The 15972-nt window shown below is 41.5% G+C and overlaps 1 long non-coding RNA gene across 1 annotated transcript; it reads left to right on the plus strand.

Moving 5' to 3' along the window:
* The first annotated feature begins 1477 nt into the window (after positions 1-1477).
* Positions 1478-14382, plus strand: LOC144617156 (uncharacterized). The gene is made up of 3 exons (XR_013557272.2): positions 1478-1954; positions 4370-4439; positions 12934-14382. It is a non-coding gene; the product is annotated as an uncharacterized LOC144617156 (long non-coding RNA).
* The last annotated feature ends 1590 nt before the right edge of the window (positions 14383-15972 follow it).

The raw sequence follows: 15972 nt of genomic DNA on the forward strand, positions 1-15972 counted from the left end.
TACACTCCGTCTTTGATTCATAACATCCCCTCTTCTCAGAGGTACTAAATGGCAAGCAATTTTTTTTTTTTTTTTTAATGAAGGTAAAATACAAGTATCCTGGTTAAGACGATTTTGCAAGAATTTTGTGACAGTCCCACAGCTCCCTGGGATCTTCTTCAAAGTATGGCTAAAACCATGTTGGGAAATGTGGCTTTCACTGTGGTGTTCTTAGAAGTCAAGGTTAAGCTATCTTGTTTCTTTTTCTCCTTGGATTGGGCCGTAAATCTCTGAAGATACAATACCTTAAATTTGTATGGCGATTTATAGTTTACATTGTCACATGCATCAATCTGCTTTTCCTTACAATAACATTGAGGGTAGGGCTTATTATTATTCCATTTTATAGGCAAATGGTCTCAAAGAGCTTCCCTGACTTGTTCAAGGCCTAAAACTAGCTAGAGGTAATGCCAAGATAAGCCAATCTTTTTATTCTCCGTCTGACCATCTTTTTGTAGTTCCATCCGACTCTCTTCCTCGAGCACATCCTTTTGCTTTTTGGTCAAGTCAGAACGTTGGTTCTAAATTCCTAAGATTTGGGGTTGTGATCCCCTCACCTAAACCTAAAATACTGGCTCCGCTGTTCTCAGTGAAGTCTTGAGGGCCACCAAGGAAAGGCGCTAAAGATGCTAAAGAAGGTTCTAGCACCTCGAAGGCCTGGAGGGCGCACGCAGGGAAGTGAAGGGGGCTCCCCTTGAAGAGGCCCAGGACGCAGGATCCCCTTGAAGAGGCCCAGGACGCAGGAGACGCAGGTCTGGCCCCGGACTTTTGCTCTTTCACCCCAAATCTTGCCCACTCTCCACCGCGCCTCAGGGCCACAACCCCTTCTGCGTCCGAACATTTCCTCTCAGGAGCTGCAACCTTGCCTTACTTCCCCCGGCGCTAAGGAAGGAACCACCGTGTGAAAAGCTTAATTTGCTGAAAAAGCCTCGTGGAAACCCCCTTGCGCGCCTTTAACCTGCTGGGCGGGTGTCGCAGGCTCAGCGCCGGGTGTTTGCTGAGTCTGGGTCCAGAAGTGCTGGGACGCAGGCGGGCTGGCGGCCGGGGCCTCAACTTCCATAGCTTCCAGCAACCGGGGGAGGGAAGGGGTCCGTTCCTCGGCGGGGGAGGGGGGGGCCCTCCCGGCCGAGCGCGGGGGAGGAGGAAGGGGCAGCGCTCGGGTGAGAGAGGGGAAGGAGAACCGAGTAGGGAGAGGGTGGCAGGGGACGGGGTGGGCGCGGAGAGGGGGGAGGGCGGAGCGGGAGGGGCGGCGGGGGAGGCAGGGGAGGCAGGGGCTCTGGGGGCGGCGCGCCCGCGGGCGGGGCGCGGCTGCGGGTGGCTGTGACCGGCCCGCGCCGGCCGTGCCGGGGCCAAGGCGCCTGAAGCCGGGCGCTGGGAAGGAGTACGGGGTTGGGGGGTGAGGGGGGGGGAGGGGGTGGCTGGCGAGCCGTTCCTGACGTCGGAGGGGGCGTAGAGTTCTCTTTCCCGCGCTGGTCGCCGCCGCCTGGACGCCCGCCGGGCTGGGCCCGAGCGTCCGGGTGGGGAGGGGGGGGGGCGTTGGCCGCCAGGGGCTCAGCGGAAGTCGGGGCAGAGACCTGGAAGGAGGGGCGGCTGGTGGAGGGCCCGCCGGGGCCCATTCAGATTTGCTCTTGCGGCTCAGTTAAGCGTGGATTTAAGAGTGGAGCGCAGGCACTCTGTGCTCTCGGGGGAAGGCGGCGGCCAAGAGTGCATCGCGCTGCGGGTGCTCAGATCTGAAGGGCGGGAGCTCGGTGGTCGGGGTTCCAGTGCGACTCCTGCGGGAGTCCTCAACCAAGCCGGGGCTCCCGGTGCTGAACCAGAGGTCTTCGTTTCTGTGGGCCCCACGTTGGAAAGTTGAAGTCGTGAGGGGCTCTCTCTTCCAGGCAGAAGGTGTGTGTGAATGCGAGCGTGTGCCGAGGTACGTGAGCAGCAGTGAGTGTCCGTGGAGAATGAGGATCTTTATTCCAAGAACCCCAGCTCGCCAGACCTTTAGGGAGGGGTGGGGTGAAGGGTTAGGGCTACCTGAAGGTGAGGCAGCTTGTCCGACTTCAGGATGGCAGGAAATCCCCAGGGAAGTCCCGTCTTCCAATATGACCGGAGGGCTGAGCATCTTAATGGCAGACCACGGCCTCTAGCCTCCATTCCGGTCCTGCCCGAGGAAGAGATCACCTAATGACAAATACTCCGTTTGTTTACCTCTTCTCCTCTGCTCCCTACCATAGACTGCAAGCTCATACTTTGCTTTCTGCTAACACTTGATTGGATGTTTCCCCCTCTTCTTGGACTCTCCAGTCTCTCTTAAGCCTTTGGACATCGCATAGAAGGCAGTGTTAAGAGCCCAACTTTGGAGACAGACTGAGATATTAGCTCTATGATCTGAGGCAAATTACGTGCCTCCTCGCACTGCAGTGTCCACTGCTGTAAAAGGGAGAGAATAGTAGTACTCACCTCCCAAAGTTCACCGGAGGATTAAATGAAATGATTCATGTAGAATGTATCTAGTCTTATTTGTCGAAGCCAGGAGCACCCACTTACTCTTAAGCTACCTTTGGTATCCCCCCTTCTGTACCTCTTTACTTTGCCACCTAATTAAACAGGGGGTCGCTTGACATGTTTTCTTTGTGTACAGAAGGTTTGTTTCTTCAATCTGCTTTTTAATTTCTTTAAACATAGTCACTTTTATTTCTGTCTGTACTCAGTGTCATCAGTTTGATACATTGCACAGAGCTTGTGTTCAATAAACATTTTTTGATTGATGAATAGAATCTCACTGATATTATGTTCTAGAGAGAGGTCTTTCTAGAAAGTTTGAAGTTATGGGAAAGGAAAACTCTTCATGGGGCAGGGTAAATAGAAGAAAACTTGATAGGTGAACTTATCTTGTTAGATTAGGGCCGTAAAAATGTATCATGTATAGTAATCTCAGCTATATAAAGAAGACTGCAAAAAAGACAATTGGAAGCAAATGCATCAAATGTTAGAGTTGATACCATGGTGAAGTAGGATTATGAGAGAGAGAGAGAGTATGTGTATGTGTGTGTGTGTGTGTGTGTGTTTTCTCTTGCTTTATACTTTTTAGATCTTTGCAACTTTTCTACAGTCAGTATGTATTACACCATTACTCAGGAAAATTACTTTAATTATGTAATTTAAGTAATAAAAGTGATATTTTGGACATTTACAGGTGGAGGGACATACCTGAGAGTAAAACAATGGTTTTCCTCCATTTTTTTTCCCAGACCAGATCAGTCTTTACTGATTTGTGTGAGAAAATCAACTTACCAGTTTGAGAGGTGGAAACATTTTCTTTTTCAGTGACCAGAATACTTGTCTTGACTATTTAGGAGGACTTCCTTTGAAGTGTCAAGATCCCAAACAGGGAGCCAAAATTATAGAAAGGTTCATATTAAATCCAGAGTCAAGGCAAAGTGAATAGAATGGTTGTAACAGCCTACTGAACTTTGACCTTGCCAGTGATTTTCTTTTTGAGCTTAAAAATGTAACAGTGCCATCCTGCTTGTATTACTGTAACCCTTTTTCCTTTAAAGTTTATTTATTTTTGAGAAAGAGAGCGCGCGCGCGCGCACACACACACACACACACACACACACACAAGCACATGGGGGAGGGGCACAGGGACAGAGGGAGAGAGAATCTCAAGCAGGTTCCGTGAGGAGCCCAACTTGGGTCAGATCTCCTTACACTGGGATCATGACCTGAACCCGAATCAAGAGTCAGATGCTTAACCAACTGAGCCACCCAGGTGCCCTTATAACCTTTTTTTTTTTTAATGCCAGATTTACAATTTACTTCAAACTAAGTTGCCTTCCATTTTTATTGAAAATTAGGGCCACACCTTGACTTCTATGTGCACAGTCATTCATTTAACAAAATTTGCTAAGTACCTACCAAGTGCCAGGCGCCAGGCTGATGCTGAGAATACCAGGCAACACCTGGTTCTTATCTTCCAGGAGCTTGGCATCTAGATAATGGACATGCACATTTATAAACGATGATGTATAGGGAATTATTACGGAGGCTCTGGTAGGTCCCTGAATAGACAAACTTACAGCAGCAAGTGGCACATGAAGGAGTAACCAGTTCTCGTGGGGCAAGAGGACAACGAGAAGGAGGAGGCAGGAAAGCATCATAGAAAACTAGTTATCTGGGCTGATTATGAGTCTTTAGCTTATAAGTGGTTAGTCCTTCCTGATGTGAGACAATGATTTTCTTCTGTACTTTGCTCTGATCATGTTGTTTTATACTCTAGCCATCTGATTACATTCTCCGATACATTAATGGTATGCTTTGTCATTCCTTCCTTTGTTGATAGGTGCAGTGAGTTTATAACATTCAAATTCTATTCCATCATATTCTACGGACTGGCCAAAATTTAAAAATATGTAAGTCCTTTTTTCATGTATGATTTAGACTTCTAAGACAACTTAAACCTTAAACTTTTTATTTGTACTTAAAACGTATACTTGTACCTTCATTTCCCAGTTTTTAGGTGTGGGGCTCACTGTGTGGGTTTCCTGATTGGAAATGCTCCTTGTTTTTCTTGCATAAGCCCCACTCTTGATACCTTGGGTTTAGGATTGCCAACCTTTGTTTTTCTATAGCGGGAGAGAGAGTTTAAAGACACTTGTAAACAATATTAGTGTGGAGTTGTTTTAGGCTTTATAATTTCTTTCCTCATTTTTTAGTTTTCCAGCTTGCAACTAATTTGACATCAGTTTTTGTTATTTATTTTTTAGTGACCTGCCTTTATAGTCTTTTCAAAGTGTTCAACTTCATTTTTACATTATTTTTCATGTCTGGCTTTAAAATTTACTTGTTTTGGGTTTTCTTTTTTTTGCACTCATGTTTCACTTTTGATGCCATAAATATAAACACATTTTAGAATAAATAACTGATTTTAAGCATACAATATAACTGTTCTGTACTGTTTCATTTTAAAAATGCCAGTCATGACTCAGTGAATTTATGTCAACCCAGTAAATTGATATGAAGACTTACACTTTGAAAAATACTGTGATAAAGAGTAGCCTGCTAACATTCAGTGCACCTGGCATCATTGGGGGTTAAAGAGAGTTAGAGAGCAAAGGTAATCCAGTAAGTTGGTTAAGTAATGTTCCATTAAGAGAGCTTCTCCTGTATTCAGATTTTGTTGTATTAAATTTCTGGGTCAGCCACTAGGGTTTGCAAATTTCATTGCATTCAAGTTTTGGCTCCTCTGTTTTGAGTTTTAAAGCTGGAGTAGATCTAAAACTCTCAAACTTAGAGTTGGTGCTAATGGCCCACAGGGTTCATGTAATATATTTAGCCAACCATAACTGAACTATTTGATGATATCCTTTTCCATGGATAGAACAAGGAGATTAATTGATAAAATGGCTAAGCTAATATAAGAAAGCATTTTTTCAAGTTTATAATAATGTCTGAGGCCTCTAAGAACCTCCACTTACGCCTTAGCCTTGCGTTCTCTCCAGGGAGAGAAAGATATTTGATGGAATCAGAAAAGGATATGCAAGCAAGAATATTTGTTTAAGTTGAAATCAGACGTTTCTTCTCCTCCATGAAGGCTCCAAGTTACAAAAGATACTGGGGGCTATCCTGCCACAGAGCATAGGAAAGACAGGTGGATATTTTCCTGGGTTGATAGCTCTAGCTACCTTGTTGTGCAAACTAGCTTTCAGAAGTTAACTCCTTTTCAAAATGCCTGTTGTTCAAGAAAGATGGGGCCAGTGATAGAATGGACTAACTGTGGTAAAATATCTGGGAATCTCCCCCTGTGCCTTAGGTACCTCAATTCCGTTTTTAATGAGGGCATGCTGTATAACATACTTCATATCTGCGGATGTCAGGCCCGGAACCTTAGAAGTAGGTTGGGTGTAGAGATTGCCAAGAAACAGGACTGGTGGAGGATGTTCACTAGGCACATCTCCTGACATTATTAGCTGTTTTTTGAACCTTCCAAAATGGATAGAGTTAGAGAGATTGCAGTTATAGAGAGGATACATTAATGTCAGAGAGAGAAGTCAACCAGTTCTGCAAACTGGGCCTAATGACTGCTCGTCACTATTGTGTAGTTCCCCAAATTCACATTGTCAATATAACCAGAGTGACCAGGCTCTCAGGGACTGAGTCATGCTAGCCAGACTCACTGAAGACTCTTGAAAGAACGGAACATCAGTTCACAATGGAGATACTCATCTCTAGTGACCAAGAGAGGATCCTCTTGGATATATGTTCTCCACGATCCTCTGCTAAATCCTGGGTACCTGGGGAACCATCCTAGTAACCAGAAAGTTGTTTAGGGGTCTTAAAATCACAAAGAGAAAGGGATGGTGTTATGGATTGAATTGTGTCCCCAACAAATTCATATGTTGAAGTCCTAACTCCCAGTACCTTGGAATGTGACTTTATTAGGAAATAGAGTCATTGCAGAAATAATTAGTTAAGATTAAGAGTAGAATGGCACCTAATCCAATATGATTAGCATCCTTATAAAAAGGATGGGATCAAATTAGGTATTATCAACTTAAATTTTTTTAGTGCTTATTTTTTGAGAGAGAGAGAAAGAGTGTGCATGGAGGAGGGGCAGAGAGAGACAGAGAGAGAGAGAGAGAGACAGAATACCAAGCAGGCTCCAGGCTCTAAGCTGTCAGCACAGAGCCCAACATGGGGCTCGAACCCACACACCATGAGATCATGACCCAAACCAAAGTCAGACGCCCAGCTCACTGAGCCAGCCAGGTGCCCCAGCATTATCAACTTAAAATAGACTGTTATAGATATAAGTTGTCACAGATAAACCTAATGTAATCACACAGTAAAAACTGTAGTAAATACACAAAAGATAAACAGAAAGGAATGTAAGCATACCACTAGAGAAAGTCATCACACCGCAAAGGAAGAGAGCAGCAGAGGAAGAAAGAAACAGAGAGTAACTGTAAAAACAGCCAGAAAACAATTAATAAACTGGCAACCAACACATACCTATCAATAATTATTTTAAATATAGGTGGACTAAATTCTCCAATCAAAAGACAGAGTGGCTGAATGGATAAAAAAAACCAAGACCCCTCTGTGTTCTATCTGCAGGAGACTCACTTTCGATGTAAGGACACACCCTTACATCTGAAAGTGAAGGGACGGAAGAAGATATTCCGTGCAAATGGAAACCAAAGGAAAGCTGGAATAGCTAGACTTCTGTCAGACAAGATAGACTTTCGGACAGAAGACTGTAAGAGACAAGGCAAGTTGTCACATGATAAAGGGGTCAACCCGACAAGAAGATACAACATTTGTGAATACATACCCAATAGAGAAACATTCAAATATATAAAGCAAATATTAATAGATCTAAAGGAAAAATAGCAATACAAGACTAGTAGAGGACATTAATACCCAACTTACATCAATGGATAGATAATCCAGACAGAAAATCAATAAGGAAACATTGGCCTTAAATGATGTGTTAGACCAGAGAGACTTAATAGATATATACAAATATTCCATCCAAAAGCAGCAGAATATACATTCTTCTCAAGTACACATGGAACATTTTCCAAGATAGACCATATGCCACAAAACAAGTATTAATACATTAAAGAAGATTGAATCATATCGAACAACTATTCTGACCACAGTGGTATGAAACTAGAAATTAATTACATGAAGAAAACTGGAAAATTCACAAACGTGGAAATTAAACAACATGCTATTGTATAACGAGTGGTTCAACAAAGAAAAGAAAAATAAAATAATACTTTGAAACAAATGAAAATGGAAATGTAACATGCTAAAATTTATAGGATGTGGCAAAAGCAGTTTTTTTTTTCCTTTCTTTCAAAGTTTTTATTGAAATTCCAGTTAGTTAATGTACAGTGTAACATTAGTTTCAGGTATGAATTTAGTGATTCATCACTTACATATGATACCCAGTGCTCACCACAACAAGTGTCCTCCTTAATACCCATAACCTATCTAACCCTTCCCCCCTGCCCACTCCCCTTCAGTTACCATCAGTTTGTTCTCTATTGTTAAGAGCAAAAGCAGTTCTAAGAAGGAGGTTTATAGTGATAAATTCCTACCTCAAGAAACAAGAAAAACCTCAAATAAACAACCTAACTCTACACCTCAAGAAACTAGAAAAAGAACGAATGGAGCCCAAAGTTAGTAGAAGGGTAAACAAAGACTAGAGCAGAAATAAATGAAATGCAAACTAAAAAGATAATAGAAAAGATTAATGAAATTAAGAGCTGTTCTTTGAAAGGATAAACAAACTTGACAAGTGTTTAGCTAGACTCCCCAAGAAAAAAAGAGGACTCAAAATCAGAAATGAAAGAGATGTTACAGCTGATACCATAGAAATACAAATTATTAATAGAGACTGCTATAAATAATTTACACTAACAAATTGGACAAACTAGAAAAAATGGATAAATTCCTAGAATATACAACCTACCAAGACTGAATCACGATGAAATAGAAAATCTGAATAGACTAATTTCTAATAAGGAGATTGAATCAGTAATCAAAAACTTCCCAACAAAGTCCAGGACCAGATGACTTTACTAGTGAATTCTACCAAACATTCAAAGAAGAATTAATACAAATCCTTCTCAAACTTTTCTCAAAAATAGAAGAGCAGGGAACTCTTTTTAAAATTAAAAAAAATATTTATTTGTTTTTGAGAGAGAGAGAGAGAGGGGGAGAGTGCGAGTGGGGAAGGGGCAGAGACAGGGAGACACAGAATCTGAAGCAGGCTCCAGGCTCTGAGATGTCAGCACAGAGCCTGATGTGGGCCTCGAACCACAAACTGTGAGATCATGACCTGAGCCAAAGTTGAACACTTAACCGACTGAGCCACCCAGGTGGCTTTTTTTTTTTTTTTTTTAGGGACCCTTTTAAATGAATTTTACAAGGTCAGCATTATCCTGTTACCAAAAGCAGGCAAGGATGCCACAAGAAAATCACTGGCCAATATCCCTGATGAGTATAGATGCAAAAATCTTCAGTAAAGAACAAACCAAATTCAACAATACATTAAAAGGATCATATACCATGATTGAGTGGGCTCTTTCTAGGAATGCAAAGATGGTGTGATGTCTACAAGTCAATCAATGTGATACACCACATTAACAAAATGAAGGATAAAAATATGATTAGGTCAGTAGATAGAATAAGCATTTGACAAAATTTATCATCCATTTATGACAAAAACTCTCACCAAGTGGGTGTAGAGGGAACATACCTCAACATAATAAAGGCCATATATGACAAGTCCACAGCTAAGATCATACTCAATGGTGAAAAGCTGAAAGCTTTTCCTCTAAGATCAGGAATAAGACATGGATGTCCACCCTTGCACTTTTATTCAACATGTTATTGAAAGTCCTAGCCAGAGCAATTAGGTAAGAAAAAGAAATAAAAGTCATCTACACCAGAAAGAAAGAAGTAAAACTCATTATTTGCAGGTGACATAATAATGTATACAGGAAGATCCTATAGAATACATCAAAAAGCTGTTAGAATAAACAAACTCAATAAAATTGCAGGATACAAAACTTATACTAAAAAAATATGTTTCATTTTTTGGGGCACTTGGGTGGCTCAGTCAGTTAAGCATCTGACTTCAGCTTAGGTCACGATCTCACAGTCTGTGGGTTGAGCCCTGCGTGGGGCTCTGTGCTGACAGCTCAGAGCCTGGAGGCTGCTTCAGAGTCTGGGTCTCACCCTCTCTCTTTCCCTCCCCCTCACACTCTGTCTCTCAAAAATGAATAAACATAAAATTTTTTAAAAATTATGTTTCATTTTTATGTACTAAAAGTGAGCTATCAGAAAGAGAAATTAAGAAAATAATCTCACTTACATCAAAAAGAATAAAATACCTAGGAAAAAATTTAACCAAGGATGTGAAAGACTTATATATTAAAAACTCTAGGACATTAATGAAAGAAATTGAAGAAGACACAAATAAATGGAAAAATAGTCCATGCTCATGGATTGGAAGAATTAATATTGTTAAAATGTCTATACAATCCAAAGCAATCTACAGTTTCTTTTTTTTTTTAATTTTTTTTTAATGTTTTATTTATTTTTGAGACAGAGAGAGACAGAGCATGAACGGTGGAGGGTCAGAGAGAGAGGGAGACACAGAATCTGAAGCAGGCTCCAGGCTCTGAGCTGTCAGCACAGAGCCCGATGCAGGGCTCGAACTCACAGACTGTGAGATCATGACCTGAGCCAAAGTCGGACGCTTAACTGACAGCCACCCAGGTGCCCCGCAATCTACAGTTTCAATGAAAGCTCTATCAAATGGCATTTTTCACAGAAATAGAACAATCCTAAAAAAAAAAAAAAAAATAGAAATCCTAAACTTTGTATGGAACCATAAAAAACCTGGAATAGTCAATCTTTTGAAAGTAGAACAAAGCTGGAGGTGTCACACTCCCTTATTTCAAACTATTACAAAGCTTTAGTAATTAAAACAATATGGTATTGGCACTAAAAACAAACATAGATCAATAGAACAGAATAGAGAGCCCAGAAATAAACCCACACATATATGGTCCATTATTTTTTTAAGTTTATGTATGTATGTATGTATGTATGTATTTTTTTGGGGGGGGGAGGGGCAGAGAGAGACAGGAGCACAATTCAGGGCTCAAACCCATGAACCGTGAGATCATGACCTGAGCCAGAACCAAGAGTTGAATGCTCAACCAACTGAACCACTCAGGTGCCTCTATACGGTCAATAATAACAAAGGAGCCAAGAATATATGATGGGAAAAGTACAGTCTTTTCAGTAAATAGTGTTAGGAAACCTGGGACAGCCACATGCAAAAGAATGAAACTAAACCACTATCTTATAACATGCACAAAAATTAAAATGGATTAAAGGAGTGCCTGGGTGGCTCAGTCAGTTAAATGTCAGACTTTGGCTCAGGTCATGATCTCACGGCTTATGGGTTTGAGCCCCGTGTCGGGCTCTGTGCTGACAGCTCAGAGCCTGGAACCTGCTTTGGATCCTCTGTTCCCTTCTCTCTCTCTGTCCCTCCCCTGCTCATGCTTTCTCTCTCTTTCTCTTTCTCAAAAATAAATAAACATTAAAAAAAAAAAACTGCTAGAAGGAAACATAGGTGGTAAGATCCTTGACATAAGTCTTGGTGATATGTTTTGAATCTGACACCAAAAGCAAAAGCAGCAAAAGCAAAAATAAATAAGTGGGATGACATCAAACTAAAAAGCACAGCAAAGGAAACAATCAACAAAATCAAAATGCAACCTACTGAATGGGGCAAACTATTTGCAAATCATATATCTAATAAGAACCTAATATCCAAAATATATAAAGAACTCAAACAACTCAATAGCAAAAAAACAAACAATCCAATTAAAAAATGGACAGGGAATCTAAATAGACATTTTTCCAAAGAAGATATAGAGATGGCCAATAGGTTCGTGGAAAGGCGCTCTACATTACTAATTATTGGGTAAATGCAAATGAAAATCATAATGAGATATCACCATCACACCTGTCAGAATGACTATTCTCCAAAAGAGAAGAAATAACAAACGTTGGTGAGGATGTGGAGAAAAGGGAACCCTTGTGCACTGTTGATGGGAATGTAAATTGGTGCAGCTGCTATGGAAACACTATGGAGGATCCTCAAAAAATTCAAAATAAAACTACCATGTGATCCAGCAATTCCATTTCTGGATATTTATTTGAAGAAAATGAAAGCATTAATTCAAAAATATATGCACCCCCATGTTCATTGCTGCATTATTTACAACAGCCAAGACATGGAAGCAGTCTAAGTGTCCATTAATAAATAGATGAATGGATAAAGCAATTGGGGGACACACATACACACAAATACACAAATGGAATGTTACTCAGCCATAAAAAAGATTGAAATTTTGCTATTTGTGACAACACGAAAGGACTTTGAGAGCATTGTGTTAAATGAAAGAAGCCAGAGAAAGACAAGTATCATATGATCTCTCTTATATGTGAAATCTAGAAAAAAACATATAATTAAACTCATAGATACAAAGAACAGATTGGTGGTTGCCAGAGGCAGGGAGTGGTAGGGCTAAGAGAAATGGGTGAACTTTTTGTTTGTTTGTTTAAATAAGTTGGATAAAAACAATGATAATTTTATTGTTGAACAAAAAATAGCACTTCACTAAAAACTGTCCTTCAGATTCAGAGATTGATTAAATATGATTATTAAAATGTCAAAAGCAAAATCTAGTCCTATAAACTGGCATGAAATTTAACAAAATGTTAATCTAATTCTATTTAAGTGACAAAAATACCATTGTTTTTTGAATATTGATTATTTGTATGGAAAAATCAAGAAACAAAGATTTATGCAAACAAAAGGAAATAATTATCTAAAGAGAACTCCAACTCCCAAAGTTCATTAACAGTTTCGACTTCGAAGTATTCTTCTGTGGGTGCCTGGATGGCTCAGTCGGTTAAGGATCTGCCCTTGATTTTGACTCAGGTCATGATCTCATGGTTCATGAGATCAAGCCCTATTTCGGTCTCTGCAGTGACAGTGCAGAGCCTACTTGGAATTCTCTCTCCCCCTCTCTCTCAAAATAAACAACCAAAAAAATATTCTTGGGGCACCTGGGTGGCTCAGTCGGTTAAGCATGCCACTTCAACTCAGGTCATGATCTCATGGTTTGTGAGTTTGAGCCCCCGCCTCGGGCTGTCAGCACAGAGACCCTTTTGGATTCTCTATCTCTCTCTCTGCCTCTCTCCTGCTCATTCTCTTTCTCTCTCTCTCTCTCTCAAAAATAAATAAACATTAAAAAATACTGTTTATTATATCTCAGTTGTCTTTGTCATACTTGTTATGTCTCACAGTACACCTGTGCTGCTCCTGCCAAGTATGGATACACACTCCCCAAACTATTCTCAGTTTTAATGAACAGAAGAATCACCTGGAGCTGCTGATTTAAAAAGACGAAGATGAGGGTGAAGACGAAGACAAAGAAGAAGATGGAGAAGAAGGAGAAACGAGAAAGAAAGAAAGAACAAAAGAAGATGGAGATTTTTATAATCTCTGTCCCTTGAAATTTTGATTTGTAAGTTTGTGGTTGGACCCAAGAACCATCATTTTACATAAGCACCATAGGCGTTGTTAACCCCACCGATTGTCTGTTGATTCCTATCATTTTCTTTCTTAGAACATAATCAAAATTCCAATCAGAATTCTCTGGAGACATCCAGCGTAGTCCAACTTTGGTAGGTCCTGCTCCTAACTTTATGGTCTTAGGCATTTTCCCATAAGAGTTCAGAAGTAGGGGCGCTCGGGTGGCTCAGTCGGTTGAGCATCTGACTTCGGCTCAGGTCATGTTCTCGTGGTTCATGAGTTCGAGCCCTGCATCAGGCCCTGTACTGACAGCTTGGAGCCTGGAGCCTGCTTCGAATTCTGTGTCTCCCTCTCTCTCTCTGCCCCTCCCCCCCTCACGTTCTGTCTCTCTCTTTCTCTCTCTCTCAAAAAATAAACATTGGAAAAAAAAAAAAAAAAGAGTTCAGAAGTAGGTGAGGTGTCAGAGCCGGGCTGATGCATTCATTCATTCAGCAAACCTTTTTGAGCACCTGCATCAGGGAAACGAATAGACATAAATCTCTTACGTTCTTGCTGGGAGGAGTCAATAAATCAATGAGTACACTAGGTGAGCAGTACTAGAGAAAAAAGTAAGCAGGGTAGGGAGATTGTGAGTGCAGAGGGTCTTGCAGACATTGCGGTTCTCAATGGGCTGACCTGGTTAGGTCTCACCGACAAAGTGACTTGGAAGTGAGCCGTGTGGCTCTCCAGAAGATGAGTGTCCTGGGCAAAGAGGACAGCCAGTATAATGTCCCTGATCAGAAGCTGAGCACACCTGGTGTGAGAAAGGGAGGGGGTGTGGCAGGGGCTGAGGTCCCAAAAGGGTGCCGGGGGCCAGATCAGGCACTTAACAGGGCATTGCAAACTCGCTGGCTCATTTGCAAGTGCGATGGGGAGCCATTGGAAGATTCTGAGCAGTGACATGATCTGAATTACATTTTTAAAGTATCACACAGGCTGCTTTAGGGGGAATAGGAGCAGAAGCAGGGAGACCAGTTAGGAGGTGACTCCAGTAATCCAGGTGAAATATGGCAATAGGGTGGTGACAGGTGGTTGGATGCCATATATATTTTGAAGGTAGAATCCATCGTTTTCTGATTGATTCGATGTGAATGTTGGAGAAGAGAGATCTCAAGGACTCTAATCAGGGTGAAATCTTGGAATTGTTGCTTGGAATGCTGAATAAAAGCATCCCCAAAGGAGGAAGCGCATGGTCTACGTGTTGCTGGCAGCCATCCATCCTGTGTTCATGAGGAGAGCCAGCCTGAGGTTGGAGCCAATGCTGTGTTTGGCAGGGCAGAGTGGCAGGAAGAAATTGTCCTGATGGCAGTGCTGAGCCACTGAGTCTACACCCGAAGTCGGATCGACCTCTGCACTGCCAGTTACGAGAACAAATGAGTCCCCTTGGTGACTTCGTTATTTGCATCCAAAACATGAATACTGCTACTCTGACCTAGACTCAGAGACGTCTTTCAGATGCATGATTTGCCTAAAGAAACTTTTCATAGTCCTACCTGAGTTAGCCTGCAGACCTCAGGTATGACTTTCTCCAAATGTTCTTTCTCATGCCTCTTTCATCTCACTGGTCTTTGGCACATCGTAATCTCCTTAAGATAAGAGTACTGAGTCAGGAGCAGGGCCAGACAGACCTGGCACGGCGGAAAGTCTGGAATTATTAGCCCAATATCCCTATTAATAGTAGTGGAGGTAGCTTCACCTGCATTTTACAAAGTTGAGAGTAGAGATCAAAAGGTCTTCTATTTCAGATCTAAGATTAGTTTTTCTGATGGTCATTCACAATCTATGTGTCACATACAAGAGGGTAGAGCTTTTCAGGAGGAGGTCATTTAACTGGTTGCTTCACTGACTGGCAGAGTATTGGTACAGATACCACAGATCTGATCTTTAGCTCTACAGATGCAATAACTATTGGGTCCCTTCATTCAGGGTGATTAAGCTGGGAGGGATCAATTCATCATAGCCAAACTTACAAGAGACTGATAGATAAACCAGCCTGTCATGTTATTGATAGTTAAGAAATGTTTCTCAGACTTGAAAACGTGTGGACCCTTGAATATATCCCCATTTGAGAACTATTGCTTTCACACTTACATTATGAGACTTTAGATGGTCACTTGACCAAAATAGTCATCAATGCAAATCCAGTCTGGGCATTGATATTACAGAGCATTACTCTGTAAAAAGATGGTGATCCAGGTGATGCTTGTGTTAAAATGTTTATGCGATCTTTCAAATGAAAACACAACTTTTAAAAGTTATTCTAAAGAATTCGTGGACCTCTGAGAATTTGATTAAAGTCTCCAATATGGAAAACAATGCAATAGGAGAAAGGCTTTGTTTGAAAATTGGAGCTGGTTATATACACAGGATGCTCTAAAGCAAGTCTACTCAGGAAACTGGATTGTAGATGTAAAGGCAGATTGTGGGGTGTAGAATAAGAACAGAAGGAGCTGGCTGTTCGCAGGGAGCACAGCCTTTAGACCAGGGGAGCTGGTTTTCCTCTCTGTACTTGCTGTACAAATACTTCTGTTTAAGACTACCAGTCAGGGAGAACAGAGTTCCATCGTTCTTGCATCATGGTAGAGAAGCACTGACAACTTCTTATTTACTAACTTCCTTTTTCCTAGACCTCATCTTGAATCCGTGAACCCTCCCTGCCAGTGCATCATTTCTAGGTAAATAGGAAGCATGTTCTCTTCCTGACAAGGAAGGAGCTGGGGCCAGATTGGTGGAACTCCAAAGCCCATGCTCTTTCCAATTAGCAAGTTGCT

This window comes from Panthera onca, chromosome C1 (assembly GCF_046562875.1).
Source record: "Panthera onca isolate mPanOnc1 chromosome C1, mPanOnc1 haplotype 2, whole genome shotgun sequence".
NCBI classification, from domain to species: Eukaryota; Metazoa; Chordata; class Mammalia; order Carnivora; family Felidae; genus Panthera; species Panthera onca.